This window comes from Triturus cristatus, chromosome 3_1 (assembly GCF_964204655.1).
Source record: "Triturus cristatus chromosome 3_1, aTriCri1.1, whole genome shotgun sequence".
Lineage (NCBI taxonomy): Eukaryota > Metazoa > Chordata > Amphibia > Caudata > Salamandridae > Triturus > Triturus cristatus.
Window position 1 is genome coordinate 523,663,820 of NC_140583.1, and position 22,240 is coordinate 523,686,059.

A 22,240-nucleotide genomic window follows, 5' to 3' on the forward strand; every position below is an offset into this window, starting at 1 on the left:
AATGTGCATCCCTCCAATGGCAAGCAGTCGATATAGGTAAGTACCAATGAGTCATAAAATAACAAATGGATGTCTGTGCCCATGAATTCGTGCTGCGAAAGCTGATCCTTTCTGCGCGCTGCGAACTGGGTGCTAAGGAAAACTTCTGCTGCGTGCATGCTGCCTGTGACTGCTGCATTAGGCGAGGGTGTACACCATTGTTCCAGTCAAAAAACGGGGATCCATGTAAGGTGAGTGACTGGTCCTTGCTAATTGGAGTGGTCAGTGTTGTTCCATCCACTCTTGAATTTCTCAGACCTCATTGAGTCTACGTTTTCAGTACCTACGAAATGGAGGGAACAGATTTGTTTGTGCGGTTTGGCAGTAGGTGACACGATTCTCATGTGATTGGGCACACCGAGTTCCAATCATGAACATTCATGCATTTAAAAGGCTGTTGAATTGTGTAGTCTGTGTCACTGATTCAGTTTCACAAGATGTGTACATTACAGTGGCTTGGGAAAGGAAAACCTGGTCTTGAGTCTGCTATTCCTGATGACACGGAGTCACCAAGTAACCATCGCAATGGAACTATTTCAACCGGTGGGCGATTGTAACTAAACACTTTAAAAAGAAAGTAGTATATTTTATGCACTGTAAGTCCAGGAAATAGGGATATTCAGTATGACCTTTCACAGCATTGACATTACGGTCGAATATAGGTCATCAGGAGCACATCTCTTTTCCTGCATCCTCTGATGATGGGGAGGTTAAACAAGTAGCACCGCCGCTCTCTCAGCCCTCTCCTTTCAGACATCCAGTGGCAGTGCCAAAGTGCTCAACATAGCTGCCAAGTTACCGGAGTCCATGTGTGATGAGCTGATTCTGTCCATGTATTCCTTTTCATTCGGGACTTAGAGTTTTGTTTTTTCCTGGAATAAATAAGACTACAACACCTGGACTGGAGCATCTACTCCTGCGTGGGCCTGGAAAATTTAGCACAGCTGATAATAAATATGATGTCTGAAGAGTTCATTAGGTGCTTCCATCTCCCTACGTCCTTAGAGCACCATTTCAAGTCTTAGAATTTCATTTCGCAGGTTGTGTGTTCTGGGAGTTATAGTCCTGTGCTACCTTGAGACCCTGACCCCGCGCTTTATAAACATGGATTGATTGATGGAGAAGAGCCCAGGGATTGAAACATGGTGTTTTGATGACAAGACTCTAGGTGGCACCCGCAGACACCTCAACAACAGCATTGCACGACTCCCCATGCAGATGTGACTGAAGCAACATAACTGTGTGTTCGTTGAGGTTTACAAGTGGTCAAGCAGTAAACAAACTTTGCATAAACTGCTGTAATTCTCGATTTTGTTGTATAGCTACGGCTCCTGCAGCACCTCAAATGCTTCGCAGCACCTTTGGTGGGACTGGGAACAAGGACAACTTAACGATTTTGGGGGATGTGGGCCAAACGAATTTTGGGGCCCTGTTCGGAACAGTTTTTAATTTATAATCCAATTTCAGCTCTTTCATGCCATCTTTGGCCAGGTCACTGACTGCACAATTTTTACACAGGTGGAGCTAGTGCAGGCCACACCTACATTATGCTTATTGGTCATAAAAGAGTGTGAAGCAACAACTCTGGATCAGAAAGAGTCCTCTGTGCACTTTCCTATTTTCTCATACTGTTAAACGTGCAATAGGACGGTGACCCCAACCCAATAAAGTAGCAATGGTGCACCGGCAATTTCCCTCCTTACATCCAGTGTGGCACAAACTCAGTAGATGAGGATGTGGGAGAATATCACAGTCTGACCACCATGTCAGATGGCAGTGAATACAATGTGCTTGTCTGCAGCACATTCTTTGTTCTCCACCCTCCTCAATCGTGTTGTTTGCCAGCCCCAAATCCCCGTGCTGTTTTAGAACATTGCACTTAATGTCACACAGCAGGACAGTAAGTAAAATGACGAAAAAAAAAGCTATTAGGTCGTCGATGCTGGCTGCGTCATAGCGCTTTTTTTAAAATTTTTCATTATTCATTAAGTTGCTGTTGTGCTCTTGTCTACAATGCAAGAATTGTCTCCAGACATAAATATAGTTGTTCATTGGGTTATGACCCTTGGGTATCAGTAGTCTGAAAGGGAGGTGTAGCAGTGTCTGACACTTCAAGTATCTTTGAAGCCTTTATATATTTTTGAATATTTATACCAGTACACCTGTGCAGACCTCTTTTGGGATCGGATTCAAAGTGTGTGATGTTCAAAACTGCTCAAAACACATCTTCAGTTTATGGTGCAGCTATACTCGCATACCGTCCATTGCCAGATCACGATCCTGTCACCCAGGTGTGTTAAAGCTGCAAAATCGCACAGTGTAGTGTTCCATTAATACCTGAAATGGTAATACATTAATTAAGACAAATAAAGTCACTCTGTAATAATTATTTTTATTGTTTATTTTGCCCCGAAATCATATAAAAGAGCTTTCAGCCACCTGTGAGTTTTTTTAAAAATACATATTTTTATTAAATAATAGGTAGTCCCTGTCACCTGCTATTCATTCCATCTTACATTTTAAGATCCTTTTTCTTGGATTTGTATTAATCCATTCACACTTCTTTATATTAACATAGCTAGAACTTTACTGTACATTTGCTATAAAAGCTTATAATATGGTATAGAGGGAACTTTTTAAATAACAACTCAACTGCAAACAAAAAACATAAATAAAAAAAATTGCCATTTACAATACCAGTAGCTCTAACTCCAACAAATGCGAGACCTATTGCATTGCAAGTGCTTGTTTTTTTAGTCCAGGGCCACATGTTTTTCAGCTTTCCTAAGGCTACTCTAGTCCATGGAAACCTACCACAATAAAAGGGTATAGAAAGATTTACCAACAGCGGACTGTTCATCTATGTTGGTATTGCATGTTTACATATATTCATGGAATATTTAAACTTTCATACCTGTGATACAATTTAGTGATCCTTAGGACTAGTGTTAATAAAATGCTGCAAGAAAAAAGAGACAGAAAAACACTGTTATTTTTTGGATACTATTTTTTCTTGGTGAACTTTGAGAACTTTACTTCTCTGATGGATAGATATTTACATTTGAATACTTTTCAATTTACAATAGAGAATGATTTAATGCCTCTGCAATTTTTCTGGGTCTGGTTAGAAACTCTCCTTATTATTTTAGGAGGTACATTATTGAAATATCTTTTGTTTAATTAAGTAAGTGATTAGGTAGTACGTGCCTTTACCTGCATTCTTTGTATTAATTTCCCTCAGGAGTACACTTCGTACGCAAGGTCCCAACCGATACTTATTAGTGGGAAAGTGGGGGGTATTAGGTAGGATTGTATTTCTGCTGTACATCCTAAGCACATAGACATGTATTTGATGAGAACTTAGTAATAGTACTGTGTATTCATTAGATACATCTCAAAAACCGAACACTAAAGGTCTCAGCAGACAGAGGACTCATTGAGTCATTTTGAGGGATCTCAAGGACATTATTTTTGTTTTTTCCACTTCCCCTTTCTCCGGGATACTGTTCTCACCTGGCAGCTTACTCTTTAAGCGTTTACAGAGTTCTGGTGGCATAGGGAATTTGCTTCTGGCATTCTCGTCTTGCTCCCACAAGATAACACCGCCACATCAGTTGCGGGTGTGGTTGAACGTTACACTACGTCTGTGCAAACTACCTCTTTCAGTGCCTCCTATATTGGTGCCCTTTTTAGGTCTCGCCTGACCCAGCGCATGCGCTGGTCTGGCGAGACTTATTGAGAGGGCTCTAAAAAGTGCTACCAGGCCAGCCTAGAGCAACAGTGCATGTGCGCGGGTGCGTGCGCCGCGCTTTACCGCAACTACTTTCACTTTAGCGGCCGCACGGCCGCTTTGATGTTTACCGTGATTACTTTCACTTTAGCGGCCGCTTGGCATAGCCAATAGGTCTCGCTTTTGGGACCTTATAAGTATTTAGTTATGCACTTATAAGGTCCTAAAGGCGAGACCTATTGGCTATGCCAATGCTTGTTTTATATTCCAACAGACAGAAGTGTTGCTTCAGTCACAACAGCCCTACAGAGGCTAGTCTACCTAAAATAAAAATCCCTTACCTTGATTTACAGATCTTAAGGTTTTCATAGAGAAGGTGATGGGGCATCATCCGATAAGCGCTCAGTAAGGTCAGAAATGCTGGTTTGGTCACTGAAGTGAAGAAAATGTAATATTAATCTCCGACCACAGGACATTGCATTCCCTGGTTGTTTTTCTCCATCTCTTCCCATTTACAGCGAGTTATGAACATGTTCTCTCTTCAGCTAGCAGGTTCTGAAGGCTCAGGCGCAGGAGGTCTCCATAGTATCAAATAGGGCTGAGACGAGCTTGCTATGTAGACATTAGCACAGATTCAAAAGTTCCTGACCAGTTCATGGTAGTGGTGTTGGCAATTGCTGGGGAAGGATGGTGAACATTTGACTGATGCAGGCACTTTGCATTTATCTTTAAACAGGTCGCCCATTTTTTCCGTTTTTTCTGCAAATGCAGATTTTCTTACAGCCTGTAATTTTCACTACTCACAGCAGCCCCTTTAAAGAACACAGAACACAATAAAGATTCTAAAGGTTAGAAGGTAAGAGGCCAGAACCCTCAGCCATCTTCTTTCTTTTTTAGCTAACTGTAACATGCCAAACCAAAACATGAACTTGAACTTAAGAACAGTCTCTGGGGGGCATGGCCAAGCCGAGCAATAAGATGGCCGCCTAGTCTGTCAGCTCTGCTGACCGAGCACTAAATCCGCTCAAAGATCCATCCACTTTTGCCCAAACTGGGGCTTAAACATCAAAAACAGTAACCGGAAGGGCTCCGGAGCAGATCGATACCTCCTGCGGCCGGGAGGAAGGTGTTGGATGTCCACGGCGAGATCTGGGCCATTTGAACATAGGCACATCCGCGCGGCCCGGCGGCTGTGAGTTTCCTGGACTTCGTGGGATGACTGACGCCATCGCCTCTGATAACTGGATAGGTGCACGCCCACAAGCGGCATCCAGCCGAGTCCAGCGGCTGTCACAACTTACTGACCGCGAACAACTGTGGGCACGCCACCGACGCCCCAGGGTATGAACAAGCCAGGAGCGGGGTAAGGATTAGTGCGATCAGTGGACTCACAATCTGGGCACCGGCGCCTGCATCGTCTTCCGTTGCAGCCCAAGCATCATGAGAGAGATCGCGTGGAAGCGGTGGCCTTACGCCGGCCGGGCGCGAGAGACGAGATCGGGCTGATCCTGGAGCTGCTGGTGGGATGTCCAGTGGCTCTGTATAGCAGGAAAACACAGGGCCGGTGTCGCGTCACTGCTGCGCTGCAAGGGGAACAACCTTTACAACACAACTTTTACAACGCACTACCATTACAACGAAACTGTTACAACGCGAGTGCATTGACAACGCAGGACATTACAACGCAAGTCTTTACATCGACTTGAACTAGATGGCGTGCTAACATTAAAAATAGTGTAGTTTACTATCCCAACACCTTCCCTACTGTTACGTGGACTGGAGTTGGAAAAGTAAATTCCACTTTTTTAATGTTAGCACGCCATCTAGTGCAAGTCGATGTAAAGACTTGCGTTGTAATGTCCTGCGTTGTCAATGCACTCGCGTTGTAAAACTTTCGTTGTAACAGCATGCGTTGTAACAGCATGCGTTGTAACGTCATACATCCCGCTGCAAGAATGGATACACAGCAGCTCGCCTGCAACGAGTGTCCACTACGGAGGAATAGCTGAGGTTTGGAACTGTTTGTCAGGTCTTGTGGCATAAAGTATGGGTGACACTGTGGCTACTCAGAATCATCACAGCTTTTTGGGCCCAAAAGTCGTCGAACAAAAGAGCACCAACATCTGCTGAATTGCTCCTGCAGTGCAGACCCTCCCTCCGCTTACGTGGTCCCTGATGCACAGCCGAGGCATGTTCTCAGAGCGGACCATGCAGGCATTTGCTAACACCAAGGAGGATCCCTGAAGTGGGTAACTTGGGACACGCGCTCCTGTTGTTAATTGGCTGCATTGCACCATGAGGCGGCCATTGGTGATCACACTGCTTCAGCCACGTATGGTAACCGGTTCCAACCGCGAATAACCCCCATCGGTGGGGTCTGCCTATATTATGGCGGGTGTCGCGATTCAAGGGCGACGCTCCAGGCCAAACTGACAAAATACGCTTGGGAAGGAGGCCCTGGCACGAGCCCCAAAGGAGGACCAGCCCCATCCAACAAGTCTGAGACTGGTGGGAAGCAATAGGAACCAATGTTGCAGGACATTCTAGAAGCTATCACCACCGTCCGCACTTCCTTGGAGTCGCGCATCGACATGGTGTCCACTGAAGTGTCCCTCATTAGAGAAGATATGCGTTCCATGAACTCGCGCCTAAAAGATGTCGAAATCAAGGCGGCCTCCCTGGTTGAAGACATGTCAGCGCTGCAGAGAAAAGTGGATGACTTGCAAACGCACACTACTAAGCTTGAAGTGCAGTTGGATGACTATGAAGTGCGCTCCAGGTGCAATAACGTCCATATCATTGGGGTTCCGAAATGAGCAGAGGGGCCGTCGGCGGACCTTTTCGTGGAAGAACTGATCACTACTTAACTCAAGCCGCGCGGACTCTCCAACTTCTTCTCGGTGGAGAGAGCGCACCAGATCCCAGGCGGTCGACCGAGGCCTGGAGCTCCCCTGCGACCGCGCCTTGCCAGGATCTTCAACTTTCGTGACAGGGATGTCATCCTGCAATGTGCCCGCTCCGCCCCACCAGTGGAATTCCAAAACAGTCGCATCAATTTCTTCCCAGACTTTACCCTCAACGTGCAGCGACAAAGACTGAGCTTTTTGGAGGTGAATAAGGCGCTCTGCGACAAGGACTTGAAATATGCTATGATGTTCCCAGCCAAGTTGAGGTTGGAATCGGAGGTAAAGTCCTGGTTCTTCACCACCCCGGAGGAGACCTGGGACTGGCTCAAGGGCTGGCGTACGGCGGGCCGCCGCATTAACCAAGGCCGTGGCATGAGGATGGACGGGGACGCCCGAGCTTCTGGTGGTGGCTCGTCATTGCAAGACTTGAATGAAGAGGCGGGGTGGTGCTGACTGACCAGTCTGTATGCTTTTCTCTTTGGGAGATGGAATGGTCCGGATAGAGGGAGGGTTGTGGACATAGACTTTCCTCCGCCAAAGTGTCAGACCTTGGTATTTTGAGTTATTCTGGTATATATGACTTGGTTGAACTGATCTCCCCAATTTTGCTGGTTCCCCGACTAACTGGGTGGGCATTGGGGGGTGTACTCTGGGCCCAAGCTGTGGTAAATAAAAATTCCTTTACCGGGACTGAATTTGATACAGAAACATTATAAAATAGCTCGGTAAAATGAGAGGCAGAATCCGTGATATTAGAGTTTCGGAATGGGCTTTATTCCAATAATCGATTATAATCGGATGCTTCAAGTTCCATCACCACGGGGGTTCAGGAAGTGAAGTACATACTTTATTGACAAGAAGTAACTTTTATAGTACATACATTATAATGAAGTGAATACAGTAGGCGTAACAATTGATAAGGACATTGACGTTTGGTCTGCGTAACCGAAAATGGGTGTAATAATGAGTAAAAAGAAACATGATTGGTTATGATGTAATACATAGGTGGATCTATAAGATAATACTTGGCATAGATGCGCGCGCAGCAGTATGACGTGTAATTGACGTGTAACTAGGGGGTGACGGGGACTTGACATTTAGCTCTATATGTGGAGACGAGAAGTCTGGGGGGTCAAGTCAACCTAATCCCAAATCATATCTAGCATCCTATGTTTAAAGAACTATGTTATCCACAAAAGAAGGACTCTCGGATAGAATCTATTCTATACTAACTGTGCGTGCGTGTACAAGCGTCTAAGTGTCTACACTGAATGCGAGGGGGTAGGAATATTCCATGGTGACAGGGCTATGAATTTCTTGCATGAGGACAGAGAAGTTGGGCCTTTTTGCTTGGTAACTGGAAGAATGTTTACTTAAACTACTAGGCAGGAATGCATCGGCTGAGGGGGAAGCAGATAATTCGAAGGTGAAATACAGTTCTTGGCAGAGAGTAGGCTGATGTCAGGCTTCGTGAGCCGCGCAGAGAATGAGACAAAGTTCATGGTCACAGATGCAGGCTCGGACTGGAGCTTTCAGAGGCAGAAGGCAAGAGGAGTTTTGATGACAGAATCAGGGCCTACTTGCCTGGACTGTAAAGTGGCATAAGTGAACCATATAAAGCCGGTGGCCTTTCATATTTAGGAATGGAATATCCGGCCTATTCATGGCGGATCTGTCAAAGGACATGTTGACGGTGGACGCACATGTGTTTGCGTCTTCATAACTGGAACTGGAGGGAAACATACATGTACTTGTGACATGCACATGGGACCGTTGGGGTCCAAGATAGGGGACATAACTGACCAGAAAAATCCATATTTCCACATTCCCTCCTTGTCCCCTACTTGCCCTTCAAGAGATATCAATCTTCATCAATCCATTGATCTGTTCATATAGCATCATTTGTTCTTCTTTCTTCTTCCGGGATCTTGAATGAAAATCTTGATGTGGAATGCACGATGTGGCACACAGACCACAAATCGCTGGTCCACATTGTAGACATAGACAGCAACTGAATAGTATGAGGAGGCCAATACCTAGGAAGGATAAAACTCTCCATCCCCAGGCTGATACCGCATTCCAAAACCAACTGGACCAAGTCCAAGTGCCTGGGTTCTGGTGTATCTGGCTTACAATCTTATGAAGGCGAGTGATGGCTTTATATACAGATGGCGAATTTTCTGGTATGAATACGCAGCAGCTTGATCCGATGACCCTACAAGCTCCGCCCCTATCAGCCAGGATGACGTCAAGGACAAGACGATTTTGAAGCACAACAATCCGCATAGCAGACTGCTCTTCCGTTAAATTGCCTAAGGCGGAAATAGTCTCATTCACTACTGCTTCAAGGGTTCTAGTTAATCTACGTATCAGCTTACTGTTAGTAACAGTACCTATATAGGGAAAGATGCCTTTATTAGAATCTACATACTTGTCCCATGCCGTCTCAGTGTAATCGACAATGGGGAGATCTCTCCGTTCTCTGTTGTGTACTAAATGAATATTTCTGTAATAATCAGGAGGAGCTAGGAAAACAGGTGGCAAAAGGAATGCAATGTAGCAGGTACCATCCCAATCTAGGGGTAGACGCATATATGCAGTCTGACCACATATAAAGTAGGAGTGGCGAGAAGCTCTAAATGAAGATTTTCCTTGATCACTGAATTCTACTATAGTAGTGCATTTACTATGGCCCATATGTATGGAACCAACCTTTCTTACACACAATTCACCCTTTGCTGGAAATACTGACATGGTGGGTAAGACTAGTTCAATTTCAGATACGACATTTAGAATCATGAGATTAGGTGTAAAATTACCTAATCCATATACTTCATTTTCTAGATCAGTTCCTGTTCTTTTGGGGCGACCCTCCTTGTCAGGGTAACAGACCTTGAGTAAAGCTAGGTTCAGATTTCCCCATACCCAATGATCTCGGTAAACTGCTGTGTCTGAGTCTATGGAATTAATTAAGCTAAACCATGCTCCACAGGAGCCATTATGTGTAAATGGATGTGGAAAGAAAGGCAGGACTCCTTCATAATTCTGATAGGGAGGGAGTCGGCCACACACCCAACAATTGGTGGCATTACTAGTCTGATGGGAATGATGTAACATACTAATGAAAGTGTTATTGCGCAGCGCAAGTCTATAAGACAATTCATGCGGAGGTAAGTCACTAAAAGAATGTTCAGCAGCAACATTATAAACATGTCTAGAAATAGGGTAATATATGTGCAACAACATACTTGTAATGATTATTAAAAGACTTAATAAAAACAAAATTAATAATGTCACTATGCAGTGGCTACGCAGTGATTTACAATACGCCTGTCGTTTCAACATTTTTCGGGTATTTTCTCTACTCAGGTCCAAGGGATACATGTCAGAGACAATTCAACCGCTTCACCTTGGAGAGGACTTAAACAATCAAATTGCTCGACTTGGTGGGCCTAAGCTTTAGTTTGTAATTTTCAGATTTGTTCGGTTCAACAAAAGGGAGTTTTGTATCAGTCTGTGAGGGGGTGCAGGGCACAATGTCTATATCCGAAGATAGTCCATGAAATTTCTTGATGTGGTTTGAATGAATCCAGCCCTTGCGGCCCTCGATCTTCACGGCTGTTCTTGTGGTCAACAGGACCAACTTGGGTGCTTTCCACCTGGGCTCCAGCTGAGTCTTTCGGTCGAAATTCCTCACAAATACAAGATTACCCGGAACAACGTCATGGGGTTTCACCTCAGTGTTGTCGGGAAAGGCTGCAGCTACCTGTGAACGAGAAGATTGTAGTGCAGACATCAAGGAAGCCAAGTAATCTGTCAGCATATTACAGTCAATATCAGTTATTTTACGTGGTATAGGCGTCCCCCACATATTCGGTGGTCTACCGAAGATCACCTCATACGGGGATAGCCCTGTTCGAGAGTGTGCTACCATTCTCATGTAAAAGAGTGCAACTGGTAACGCTACTACCCAGTCGACACCTTTCTCTCTGCATATTTTGGACATTCTAATTTTCAGTATCTGGTTATGTCTTTCTACGAGACCTGCTGCCTCGGGATGTCGGACACAGTGGAATTTCCACTGATATCCTAACAGAAGTGAAACGTGTTTCATTAATTCGGATGAGAACGGCTGGCCGTTATCTGAGTAAACAGCACGTGGTAAACCGTATCGTGGGAAGAATTCTCGAACCAACTGTTTGGCAGTAGTCGGGGCAGTGTAATCTGAAACCGGGTATGCCTCCGTCCAACGGGACAGAGCGCAGACAACTACGAGAACATATTTGAATCCTCGACATCGTTCCATCTGGATATAGTCCATCTGGAGTACTTCAAAAGGATGATTAGGAGTATGAAATCCACCCTGTTCTACGGGAACGCTTTTTCCTGGGTTGAACTGACAACAGATCATACAGGTACGGACCTTTTGTTTTGCTGCTGCTCGTAAATGTTTATTGAACCAAATGTGTTGAATGCTGTCTAGCATAGCTTTTTCTCCTAGATGTGCTGGACTATGTATAGTGTTAATTATAACTTGGACCATTGAATCAGGAAGGAACCATACAGACTTTTCCTTCATCATCCATCCTTGGTCCGTTTGGATCCCTCCTAATTCAGTCCATTTCTTTATTTCGTCTGGTGTAGCATGTGTCTGTATGTCAATTACGTCAAGAGTAGGATCTTTAACTGTCATACAATGTGTCGGTGTCGGGACTATTGTCTTTGTCATGTCGGGGGTTTGAGTTTGAGCAGTCAGTTTAGCTGTTCTGTCGGCTAGATCATTGCCTTGGGAAATGATATCAGTAACCTTCGTATGGGCCTTACATTTCATAATTGATATTTCAGTGGGTAGATGTATTGCATCTAATAATGCATGAATGAGGGGTCCGTGCTGAATGTGGGCACCGTGGGAAGTTAAATAACCTCTCTCTCGCCACAGCACGCCGAAGTCATGTACAACTCCGAATGCATAACGTGAGTCAGTGTATATGTTGACTTTTTTATTCGTGGCTTGAATACAGGCTTGTGTCAGAGCGATAAGTTCTGCGGCTTGAGCTGACAAAGTATTTATACGATTAGTTGCAATGACTTCAGTATCTGTTGTGACTGCGTAGGCGGCTACTAACTCTCCTGTACTTGTTCTCCTGCATGAACCATCTACATACAAGGTCAGGTCTGGATCTGACAATGGGACATCTGTCAAGTCTTGTCTGGGTTTTGTCGTTATAGTAATAACTTCAATACAGTCGTGGGCTAGTGGGTCTGTTCCGACTACTGGTAAAAGTGTGGCAGGATTCAATGTGTTACAGCGTCTGATTTCTATATGTGGCTGAAACAATGTAAGCTCGTATCCTGTAAGTCGCGCTATAGTCAAGTGTTGTGTTTGCGTTCTATTTACAAGAACCTCTACTGCGTGTGGTACTTGAACTGTCAATGGATGTCCTAGAACTATGGCATCGCTTTGTCTGATTGCTAAAGCTGTTGCTGCTACTGATTTTAGGCATGCAGGCAAAGCCTGAGCTACGGGATCTAATGTACTAGAAAAATAAGCACATGGTTTGTGTGCTCCTGCTTGTTCCTGTGTGAGTACCGACAAGGCAGTACCTTCGCGCTCTGTAACAAAAAGTGTAAACTGTTTTCTGTAACATGGCGTTGCTAAAACGGGTGCTTGACATAAAGCTTTCTTTAAGCTTTCAAAAGCTTGTGTGTGTTCCTGAGTCCAAGGGAGAACAGTCGATGTGGCTGCCTCCTGTGTGGTTAACTGAATGAGGGGTTTTGCTAGAAATGCATACTGAGGGATCCACTGCCTACAATATGAAGTGAGGCCTATGAAAGCCCGCACCTCCTTTTGTGTCTTGGGTATTGACATGTTAGCTATCAACTGAATGCGGTCGGGTGTAAGCTGCCTTCCCTCCTTGTCCAGCGAGTGTCCAAGATAAACAACTCGCTGGACACAGAATTGCAGCTTAGAAGGGGACGCCTTGTGCCCTTTTTCGGCTAGAAATTGTAAAACTGTCAGTGATGCTTTTTCGCATTCGGGTTCGCTTCGGGCGGTGATCAGCAGATCATCGACGTATTGAAGCAAGGCGGTGTTAACTGGCATGTGGATACTGTCAAGTTCTCGTTTCAGTGCTTGGCTATAGATGCTGGGGCTTTCTGTAAATCCTTGAGGTGCGCGGGTGAATTTAAAGCTACGCCCATTTAAACTAAATCCGAACAAATATTGACTTTCCGGATCTATTGGGACGCTGAAAAAGGCATTTTTGAGATCAATTACAGTAAAGAATGTTGCTTCGGAATCAATAGCTGTCAATAATGACGAGATATCTGGGACCACAGGAAATTGTGGCACAATGCATTTGTTTAACTCGCGCAGATCAATAACCAATCGATATACTGGCGGCGCTGTAGGATCTGTTCGTTTAAGAATCGGAATTATCGGTGAATTACATACATTGGAGTCTGTTTCTACAACTACTCCTTGGGCAATGAGCTCGTCAATGATTTGTAGTAAAGCCGCTACAGCATCTGGTGGTAGCTTGTATTGTCGCATTCGTGGTAGCACCACTCCTGCCTTTAGCGTGACTCGATATGGTGTAATATTCATGCAACCAACATCAGTAGGGCCTTGTGCCCATAGATGTGTAGGTAAAGTCTGCAGTCGGGGATCCATGTCTCTAGATACATAGTGACCTTTAAAATCACGTAAAAACAACCTTACTCCTTCCGGAGAACAACATATTATGGCTCCTAGGGCTTTCAACGTTTTTATTCCTAACAAGTTTTCTGGACATGATTTAGTAAGCAATAGATCTGTAGTTCGGGTCAGAGGTCCTATCGTAAGTGGAAGAGGCTGTGACACTTCATTAACAATAGGTTTTCCTGAAAAACCAAGGGAAATATTCTGTGAGCCTGAGAGGGGTGCCCCTGGAACTTCACTACGTTTTATAGTTGTTCGACTTGCCCCTGTATCGAGTAAAAATTTTCTATCTTGACCTAATAATTTACTATGTACATAAGGTCCTTCTTGATCTACAGGAATCTCGATGAGGGGTAAGTCAACTTCCCTCTCTAGGCTAGTTCATGCGTAACGCTGATACTCGGGATATTCATACTGTGCGGTCTGATACATTTGTCGTGTTGTTGTCTGTGTGGCAGCAACAGGCAACGGTGGTGCAGCTGGCACAAACTGTATTGGCTGTTGTGCGGCTGGCATGGCTTGGGCATGCTGCGGAGCTCCTTGTTCATTCTGATCTTGTCTTAGTGGCCGTGATCTTTCTTGTGTTTTACCTATGGCGATATTATGTTTTAGCACTGGACAATCGTGTACGTAATGACCTGGCTTTTTACAATAATTGCATGTCCCTTTTACAGGTCCTGCTGAATCGGAATGTGTCATACCCTTTTTATGTCCTTCAGCTGGAACTGTCTGGGAAACTAGCATTTTCATTTTCGTGTCTTTCATGCGTCTGTGTTCATGTTCTTGTTCCTCTCTAATTCTATTGTGGTGGTACTGTAACATTTGTAACATTTGTGTTGGAGTGTTACCTTGCCAGGTACTCTCGAATTTTAATACTCTATTCTTTACTGGGGGCAGGGCATTTTCCACTAATTTTGTTACAAACAGATGCGGGTATGATTCGCTACTTGCTTTTATGCCACTATTTATACCAAAACATTTCTCGAATCGGGCATAGTAATCGCTAGTGTCTTCATCTTGCTTCTGTTTACAGGCTGAAATTGTACCCCAATCTTCCTTTTTCGTAGTTAATAAACGTGGCAGTACCTGTACTAGTAGACCTGGTAGTGCTTTAGTTTTGTCCCCAAGCCCCGAACCTGGACCTCGGGCCCTTTCTTCTGCTTCTAATGCTGACCATTCTATCTTTTGGTCACCTACCTCCCACTCTTTTTCCTTGAGTTTCTCATAAATGCCAGCAGGCATCAACACCTTTAATATTGTCATGATGTCGGGGTAGGTATACTCTCCCATGAGTAACATGTCTTTAATTTCTCGGTGAAAACCCGCTGGGTCTTTGTCATGACTGGGTACCACTTTCTTCATTTCTAACAATTCTATTTTCGATATGGGCGTATATACGAATACGCGTTTAAACTGATTGTCCTCGCCTTTTATTGGGTGTACTTCTCGTAAGGGATTCTGTCTATCCAGGTGATACGTAGTTCTTTCCTTGACAGGCAATGAGACATGTTCTGAGCATACAAAAAGAATATACTGCTTTCTTGATACTAGAATTTCTTTAATTAATTTAGTACCTGGACCTCTCCATTTATTCATAAGCAATTCAGTCAATATGTCAGGTAAGGGACCAGGGTCCGAATGCTGACTCTGATATAGTATAATGAGTTGTTGAATCATATAAATCCCAGCTAACCTCTGCTCATCTGGGGTGAGATTCAAAAATGTGCGTACTACTGTCTCATCACTATATTTTCCGGGACTGTCCACCCAATGAACAGCTGCCCTTGCTAAATCTTGTTCATCCATAGAATCGAGAAAATGATAACCCCTTCGTTCTCGGAGTAGTTTGTCGGCGGTTTGGAACGAATGCTCGTTAGACCTTATGTTAATTATAGGTATTTGGAAATTCCTGTCATTATCTGGACATATTGGACGTATTTGGTCAGTATGCCATCTAGTCTGATTCCTATTACAAGATCTTCCTCTACCTACATAGGCTATGGTGTCCGACTGTCCTGCGGGCAGTCCTGACCCTTCTTCCTCGCTTTGCTCGAACTCGTCTGTCTCTAATCTCTCTTCGTGTAGGCGTTCTATTTCTTTACGGATCTTTCGGCACATGGCTATTATACAATTTTGCTTATCGTGTCTCCCTTCTGATATATTCTGGCTCCATTTTGTAAGAATTTTCATTGCTTCCGGATCTACCCCCGGTCGGTCTTGATTTCTGATCACACAGTTTATGAGGAAACGTAACAGTTCCCCCTGTATCTCTACTTTCTGGTATTCCATAGCTCTGTTAATACATTCTGGATCTCGCCCTGTTTGAACAAAATGATATATTTTATCTAGATGCGCAGTCATTCCTGGTAGCTTCGCTAAATACCCTGCGGCTCGTCTGATACGTAATGATGCCAGGATCATTTTGTCCTCTTTACCGAGCACCGGGTCATATCTACAATCTAGAAGAAGTTCCTTAAGCGTACGATCACTTACGAATTTGGGTGTACGTGAATGCGCTGACTCTTGAAAAATAAGTTTATTTATTCTAGGTGGCGTGGAAAAAATATTGGTAGCACCTCCCGTGGCCCCGTCTGGGGCGTCGGGTGTGAAAGGATTCGTCGAACGTGACACTGCAACTATAGGCGTGGACTCAGCTATAGAAGTACCTGTAGGAACAGATGCAGAAACAGATGTGCTTGCCGGAACTTGTGACTCGATTTGTTGCTGTAGGGATACGGGTGCTGGATCTTGGCGTTGGACCTCCCTGGTATGTGGTCTACGTGGGGCGGAATTAGCATACTCGGGAGCTGCGTCATCTAAATATGAGGAAAGAAAAACATCCTCTGCGGTTCTAGGATGCCCCTTAGGATGTACCTTGATTGGGAATAATGGGGGTGGCAAGTCTTTCGGTATCTCTGGAGTAGCCTTAGGTAATCCTTCGGCCAGAAGGGGATACATACCATTCATAAGGGCATTTCTTTGTCTGTCTACTTGCTCTGATTTCACTCGGATACCTTCCTCAATTAATAGATTCTCTCGAACTTTGCTTGAACTTTCTTTACTCTTCTCTTCCTGTCTACGTGCTTTTTCTGTACGTCTATGAGATTCTTTACGCCATAACTCAACGGCGTCTTTCTGTGACTGTCTGACTTTCCTTTTCCATAACTCCTCCTCGACTTTCATGATGCACTCTGCATCCCAGGTCCCCGCTGTGGGCCACCTCTGACTTTCTGGTAATCCCTTGGTGTAGTCTACCCATAAATCAAGAAATAATATAGCGTCTAAGCCATGTTTGTGATACATAAAGTGCCCTGGAGTGTACCTAGGAGGAATAGGGACGGCTTCTTCGAGAACCCCTTTTCTGGTAGTGATCTGTCTTAATTTCGAAAAGAGCGGCATATTGAGAACTGACCTTATACTTGATTTTGACCTGATACTTGAATTTGAACAGACTTAATACAATAAACACGATAATGAACAGTCATTCATACCACGATATACAGAACATACTTAAACACTTTAAACATTAAACATTAAACCTTTAACTGAAACAACAATGATGATCGTCTGCATAACTAAATCACCATGCTTAATTCTTGACACTTACTAGATACTTCGGAACACTTGATATACTGCTAAACAGTACAGATACACTGCTAAAACAGTGCAGACCGGATTTGTGTACCCAAACCCGTCTTGACCGGCACAACCTATGTGCACATCAGAAATGCCTCCCCAGCAATGGTACTCACCGGGTAGCTTCGGAAACGGAAGGCCTCAGTAACTTGAACTTGAACCGGACTTGACTCGACTCGACTCGACTCGTCGGACACTGGGCTTGACTTCGGACTGGTGGGTCTCTGTATACCTCGGATCTTGCTCTCTCAGCTAGGCTCTGGTCGGGATACTTCGCACTTCTCACCGCCTCGTCTGGGTGTTGATCGCAGTCTCAGTCGCCCCCGCTTGACCGGAGGGAGATACAGGAAATCCTGCTGGTACGCGTTATTGTCCGTCCAGCTGTGGCAGGAGACCGGGCCTGCAACTCACCGCCGGCGCGTGAGATGAGAAAGTGTCCCTGTTCGGGCGCCATCATGTGGTAAATAAAAATTCCTTTACCGGGACTGAATTTGATACAGAAACATTATAAAATAGCTCGGTAAAATGAGAGGCAGAATCCGTGATATTAGAGTTTCGGAATGGGCTTTATTCCAATAATCGATTATAATCGGATGCTTCAAGTTCCATCACCACGGGGGTTCAGGAAGTGAAGTACATACTTTATTGACAAGAAGTAACTTTTATAGTACATACATTATAATGAAGTGAATACAGTAGGCGTAACAATTGATAAGGACATTGACGTTTGGTCTGCGTAACCGAAAATGGGTGTAATAATGAGTAAAAAGAAACATGATTGGTTATGATGTAATACATAGGTGGATCTATAAGATAATACTTGGCATAGATGCGCGCGCAGCAGTATGACGTGTAATTGACGTGTAACTAGGGGGTGACGGGGACTTGACATTTAGCTCTATATGTGGAGACGAGAAGTCTGGGGGGTCAAGTCAACCTAATCCCAAATCATATCTAGCATCCTATGTTTAAAGAACTATGTTATCCACAAAAGAAGGACTCTCGGATAGAATCTATTCTATACTAACTGTGCGTGCGTGTACAAGCGTCTAAGTGTCTACACTGAATGCGAGGGGGTAGGAATATTCCATGGTGACAGGGCTATGAATTTCTTGCATGAGGACAGAGAAGTTGGGCCTTTTTGCTTGGTAACTGGAAGAATGTTTACTTAAACTACTAGGCAGGAATGCATCGGCTGAGGGGGAAGCAGATAATTCGAAGGTGAAATACAGTTCTTGGCAGAGAGTAGGCTGATGTCAGGCTTCGTGAGCCGCGCAGAGAATGAGACAAAGTTCATGGTCACAGATGCAGGCTCGGACTGGAGCTTTCAGAGGCAGAAGGCAAGAGGAGTTTTGATGACAGAATCAGGGCCTACTTGCCTGGACTGTAAAGTGGCATAAGTGAACCATATAAAGCCGGTGGCCTTTCATATTTAGGAATGGAATATCCGGCCTATTCATGGCGGATCTGTCAAAGGACATGTTGACGGTGGACGCACATGTGTTTGCGTCTTCATAACTGGAACTGGAGGGAAACATACATGTACTTGTGACATGCACATGGGACCGTTGGGGTCCAAGATAGGGGACATAACTGACCAGAAAAATCCATATTTCCACAAAGCTGCTGCTCTTGTATAATCATGCTAGATTTCTACTGTTACTGTTGGTACAACAAACGTTTTTCAAAAATGGGTGCTTGGGTTGGCTGCACGACCCCGTAAGTTCTTGGAAAGGTGGGCTTAATTTGGTTTCAGTATACATTCCACCAGGCCTCCATACACAGGCCTTCATTGATCTTGGCGATTTACTCCTGGGTTTGCCGGACGGGCGGTTGTTGATTGGGGGGGACTTAACTCTATTGTCTCAGATTCCCTGGACTGTTGGCCCCAGAAAGACCTGCCACAATCCCGCAAACAGATCCATATTTTTTTAGGTGCGATGGGACTAGTGGATGTCTGGAGGTGCCTGCACCCGGTGGATCTTCAATACACACATCTCTCGGGTCCCCAAGGGACCATGTCACGCATTGACTATGTGCTCACACTCACGCATCATTTACACGCCGTCAAAGAGATATGACATTTGGCCAGGGGAATATCGGATCACTCCCCAGTTCTGTGTAGGTTGGAGGTGGGGGAACCCTGGATCAGTCGGGTGGCGCCGATCAATTTGTGGTATCTCACAAGCCCCCCCATTAGGGACAAGGTTCTGTCGGAAACTGAATTGTACTTCCAAGAAAATTTGGGGTCCGTCGGTTCATCTGTTTCACTATGGGAGGCCTATAAGACCGTCATTCGGGGGGTGGTCCTTGGACAAATCGCAGGGCAATGTAAGGAGAAGGCTGCCGTTATTACGTGTATAGAGGATGAGATCCTAGTACTGGAATGCGCAGTTCGATCGCAAGGCTCGGAAGCTGTGCGCCAACAACTCTGTATTAAAACCAAGGAACTCCTTGACCTGGCCACAGACGCGGCTGAGGCACAATATCAGGCTACCCTTAGCAGGGTCTATGACGTAGGTGACAAGGCGGGCAAATTGTTGGCCTGGCTGGATCGTAGGGATGGGGCACGGCGCGTTGTGATTGAACTTGCCAGTGATTCTGACTCCCGTATCACAGCTCCGCAGGACATTGCAGATGCATTTGGTAGATATTACCACTCCCTGTACTCTTCTAGTACGACCCATACCGAGGAAGAGGCTTCTTCCTTTATCCGAGATTTACGGATGCTAGTTATCACGGTGGAGGAGAGTCTCGACCTTGACCATGATATCATGGTAACCGAAGTAGAGAAGGCCATCCATGATCTGCGGGGAGGGAAAGCGTCGGGCCCAAACGGGATCCCTATAGAATTATTTAAGCTGACGGCTGGCATGACCGTCCCTTTTATCGCTGCCATGTATAGAGAAAGTAAAGAACTAGGAATTCTTCCTGAGAAGCACAGACTGGCCAATATTATTGTTATCCACAAGGTGGGCAAGCCCACCGACCTGTGTTCCTCATACAGGCCCATCTCGCTTCTCAATTGCGAGGCCAAAATCCTTGCAAAAGTCCTTGCCACCCGTCAGTTACAAGTTCTCTTCAATTTGGTGCACCCGGTCCAGTCCGGGTTCATGCCAGCAAGAAACACGTCTCTTAACCTCCGTCGACTGCACGCAGTGCTTTGTAGGGCGGATACGATCAGGGAAGATGCTGTGGTGGTATCACTAGACGCCGCTTCGGCATTTGACACCATTGAATGGCCCTACATGTTCGTGGTGCTTCACAAGCTAGGATTCGGTCCGGAATTTATTAAATGGGTGCGTCTCCTATTATGTCAACCGTTGGTGCAAGTGGTCGTAAACAATCGAAAATCTCCTGTCTTTTCTCTTGGTAGGGGCACCAGGCAAGGTTGCCCCCTGCTGCCGCTCCTTTTTGCCTTGGCCATGGAACCTCTTGCAGTGTGGATCCAGCAGGATCCCGCCATTCGGGGCCTTAAATGGACATATGATGGGAGGACCGTATATCATTGTATGCGGACGATATCCTGCTCTATCTCGCCTCCCTGGCAGCATCTCTAATCGTGGTGATGGATATATTCCATGTTTTTGGTAGATTCACAAGCTACCGGATCAATTGGTCCAAATCGGTACTTTACGTTCTTAGTGGGAAAAGACCTCGACTTTCCTGAAATTGCCTGCTGACGGAGGCCGGCGAAGGCTTCAAGTATCTGGGAATCTGGATATCCAACGATCTGACGCGATTTTATGACAACAATCTCCGGCCACTAGAGTGCCTTAAATCTGATGTCTAGCACTGGAAATCGCTCCCCTCGACCCCCCTGGGTCATGCTGCCCTAGATGGCCCTCCCTCGTCTTCTGTACGTGTTGCAAAATGCTCCCCTTCCGGTCGCAGCGTCATACTTTAAAGAACTGGTTCGACTGAGGCATCGGACTCCCTGACATGAAAAGATATTACTGGGCCTCGCAGCTCGCTGCCATTAACCAATGCACCTATAGGCGGCACGATTACTCGGTATTTTGGATCGATCGATGGCTCCTCCCCGGGGGTGGGTTTGAGGGCGCACTGTACACAAAATCTCTGGAAATTGTTTTGTCCAGCCCGACAAGGCACGCTATGCAAATATGGAAGGATGCTACCAAAAGCCTGGGGTGGGAAGGCAAACTTACTCAAGCAATGCCACTCCGGCATTGTGACCAGCTAGATCGGCTATTGCGTTCCCTGGGGTTCGACAAATGGGACGCCATTGGTATTTCCAGAATCGGGGATCTTTGGAAGTCTGGGAATGTTATACCATTCTCTCAATTACGTCACGAGTTTGACATGGCCAGCTCTGAACAGTTCCGATATCTTCGAATCAGACATGCATTACTCTCAGCTCTCCCTAAGGGTACGGACCTCCCAAAGTCCTCCCCTCTCGAGGACAGGATTCTAGATGGCAAAATTCACTGTCTACTGAACCATCATAAGCGTTCTGTGAGAGTAGTTCAGGAAGTGGGTCACTCTCTTCTCCCTGTCCCTCATCAGTACTCATGAGCAAACCCATGTCTGCCCTGTCAACATATGGCCTGAGCCTGTTCACATGGAGCACCCTGTGGAGGCTCCTGGCGGTTCCAAGGTCCACCAAGTAGGTAACCTCTCCCTTCTGCTCAAGTATGGTATGTAGTCCACTCCACTTGTCCTGGAGTGTTGCTGGGGCCACAGGCTCCAACTTCCATACCTTCTGTCCTGGCTGGTACACAGACAAAATAGCCTTTTGGTTATGTCAAGCTTTCTGTAATTCTTGGCTAGCCTCAAGGTTTTTGGATGCCATTTTCATGTACTCAGCCATCCTGGAGCGGAGACCAAGTACATAGTCCACTATTTTCTGTTAGGTGGTTTGAGAGGTAACTCCCATCCCTCCTTCACTAGACACAAGGGACCCCTAACTGGATGTCTAAACAGACGTTCAAAAGGGCTGTAACCAACCCCCTTTAGAGGATCCTCTCTGTAGGCAAATAGAAGGCAGGGCAACAGGACATCCTATCTTCACCTAAGCTTTTCTGGGAGGCCCATGATCATGCCCTTCAGGGTTTTGTTGATCCTTTCAACTAACCCATTGCATTGTGGCTGATAGGGTGTGGTGAATTTGCAATTCACTTCACACTCCTTCCACATAGCAGTGATGTAACTTGACATGAAGTTTGCACCTCTGTCAGTTTAGACCTCCTTAGGTAAAACCACTCTGGC